Source organism: Euprymna scolopes, chromosome 46 (assembly GCF_053919585.1).
Source record: "Euprymna scolopes isolate OS-2025 chromosome 46, ASM5391958v1, whole genome shotgun sequence".
NCBI classification, from domain to species: Eukaryota; Metazoa; Mollusca; class Cephalopoda; order Sepiida; family Sepiolidae; genus Euprymna; species Euprymna scolopes.
Genome location: NC_136527.1, coordinates 106,624,193 through 106,627,215, shown reverse-complemented (window position 1 = coordinate 106,627,215; position 3,023 = coordinate 106,624,193). Strand labels below are relative to the sequence as shown.

Here is a 3,023-nt window from a genome sequence, read left to right as displayed (position 1 = left end):
AGAGCTCTTTTATAAATTTTACAAACTAAGGTATAAAAATTTAATTTAAATTGAATTAAAAAATTACCTTGGATTTATTTTATGTAATGTACATTCTCTTGCAATTTAAAAACATTATCTTTTATCTAGCAATTAATGATATAGATATAAAATTTTCAATGATTTTTTTTTTAAAGTGTATGAAGGGTTTCCCCTACATTGACCAAGGTCTTATATGTGGGGCCAAGAAAAGCGTATTTATTTGCTCCCCCACCGAGCAAATTAGGCACAAGGCCGATTTTTAATGTGAGGTGTGAAGGGGAGATGGGGACCAACTCCCCGGGGAGTAGGGGAGCTGGATAGTGACAATTGTTATTAAGGGTTGCCCCTACATTGACCAAGGTCGTATATGTGGGGTTGTCCCCACATATGGTCTTTGCTTGTAGTATCTGCCGGAACAGATGGTATTTATTTGCTCCCCCACTGAGCAAATTAGGCACAAGGCCGTTTTTAATGTGAGGTAAAAACCAGCTCCCCTAAAAGTAGGCAAAAAGGGGGCACTCTGGTTACCAACAATAATAATTGTCCCAGTATAGAGGGTTTCCCCTCCATTGACTGGTACAAATTATCTTAAGTGCAGCATCTGCCGGAACAGATACTACACTTTGATCTTGGCCAAAAGGCCAAGAAAAGGGTTAGTGATATTTATTTGCTTTCCCACTGAGCAAATTAGGCACAAGGCCGTTTTTTAATGTGGAGATGGAGGGAGGGGGGGGAGGGGGACCAGCTCCCGAGAGGTGGGAAATGGGAGCTGGATTAGAAACTGTTGGTATTAAGGGTTGCCCCTTCAGTGACCAAATTCAGATATGTGGGGTTACCCCCACATATGGTCTTTGCTAGTCATAGCTGGTCTTTGCTAGTCATAGCTTTGCAGCATCTGCTGGAACAGATGGTATTTATTTGCTCCCCAACCGAGCAAATTAGGCACAAGGCCAATTTTTAATGTGAGGAGTGAAGGGAGGGGAAAGGGGAAAAGGGGACCAGCTCCCGAGAGGTGGGAAATGGGAGCTGGTTAAAGGTCAGGTATGTGGGGTTGCCCCCACATCTGGTCTTTGCTTGCAGTATCTGCCGGAACAGATACTACACTTTGATCTTGGCCAAAAGGCCAAGAAAAGGGGTAGTATTTATTTGCTCCCCCACAGAGAAAATTGGGCACAAGGCCAATTTTTAATGTGAGGAGTGAAGGGGAAAAGGGGACCAACTCCCCGGGGAGTAGGGGAGCTGGATAGTGACAATTGGTATGAAGGGTTGCCCCTACATTGACAAAGGTCTTATATGTGGAGTTGCCCCCACATATGGTCTTTGCTTGCTGTATCACCCGGAACAGATACTACACTTTGAGATATTAAATTTTTTATTCACAGGAAAAAAAATACAGTTGGGAAAATGAACAAAAAACTTAGGCACAAGGCCAACTCAAAAAGAAGGGGGGTGAGGTTGGTTTATCCATCTCGTCTCTGTTGTAAATTTTAAATGATTTTTCTCTTGGCCAGCATCTTTTATCATGGTTACCCCTTTAAATTTGTATTTATGTGTGTGTGATGGGAGGTGGGGGGTTCCTACTGAAACCCAATTTTAAAGAGTTTTTATTTATATCAAAAAATACAAAAAAGATGACAATATTAATAAAATTTCAAAAAAAGTTAATAAGGCCCTCCCAACCTTATCTGAAATGCGAGACCACCCGTTTCACTCTGGTTTGTAAAGGAACCAGGGTTTCGCGGGCAGCCTCTAAATGGAGGGGGGATGGCTTATGTCCTAAATAGGGGAGAAAAGAAAAAATTGGCGGTGAGGGCGGGAGGGTGTTAGTGTTTGATTTGATTTGCCCCAAGCTGGGTTGAATTTCGAGAGGAATGAGGGGGGGGGTGCGTAAGAAAAAATTGTTGTTTTGGGGGGTTTTTGAGGCTTTCTAATGAGGAAACAAGATTTATTCAGCTGGATGAGAGGCTGATAGAAGTAGAATTAGAAAGGGGCAGAGGTCCGACAGAAACCCCAGAACCGCACGCTCCACACCTAGGCGGGGAACACGTATTCAAATTTGGCCCCTCTTCGTACACACAGACTTGCTACCTGTATCCATCTTCTTTCAAAAGCCATGTGATGCAGCTTTCTTCTGTCGCATCTGATCTTCACCCGTAGTTGGTGTTTAAAGAAAGTGACCAGATCCTGATCAGGAAAAGGCAGCACCCCCGGCCGTCTTGCAGTCTCAACGTTCAAAATACCATTCTTGCTACGACCAGGATTGCGATGTAGACCATTTGTCTCTCCGGTCCCATGGCGGCCTCATGTTGTCCACTACATTTGATATAGTAATCGGCCAAGGATGCTCGGGGTCGATGCGAGCCGTCACCTCGCCAACATACGACCAGTACTGCCTTACATTGACCAAGGTCTTATATGTGGGGTGGTATTTATTTGCTTCCCCATCGAGCAAATAAGGCAAAAGGTCGATTTTTAATGTGAGGAGTGAAGGGGAAATGGGGACCAACTCCCCGGGGAGTAGGGGAGCTGGATAGTGACAATTGGTATGAAGGGTTGCCCCTACATTGACCAAGGTCTTATATGTGGGGTTAGGTTTAGGGTTATATGATAAACTACGCATGTCATAATCGAATATTCCTCAAGCCAAAAATATGGTCGTTGCTTGCAGTATCTGCCGGGACAAATACTTCACTTTGATCTTGGTAAAAAGGCCTAGAAAAACGTATTTATTTGCTCCCCCACCGAGCAAATTACTTTTACTTTTTTAGGAGTGAAGGCGAAATGGGGACCAACACCCCGAGGAGTAGGGGAGCTGGATAGTGACAATTGGTATGAAGGGTTTTTTTTTTTTACATGCGGTATATCAGGAATTTGTTTGTGTTGGACTTGAAGACGTCCAGGTTGAAGTCGGAAGGGAAACAGGCAAGCGGAACAGCGTTCCACAGGCGGGCAATTCTAAGAAAGAAGCTTTGTTCATGGAATCTACGTTTTGATTTAGGCAC

General features: G+C 43.8%; 2 pseudogenes; both read right to left on the bottom strand.

The window, feature by feature from the left end:
- Positions 1 to 527: 527 nt before the first annotated feature.
- On the bottom strand, positions 528 to 675 carry LOC145271777 (U2 spliceosomal RNA; annotated as a pseudogene).
- Positions 676 to 1,011: 336 nt separating this feature from the next.
- LOC145271966 (U2 spliceosomal RNA) lies at positions 1,012 to 1,156 on the bottom strand (annotated as a pseudogene).
- Positions 1,157 to 3,023: the final 1,867 nt, after the last annotated feature.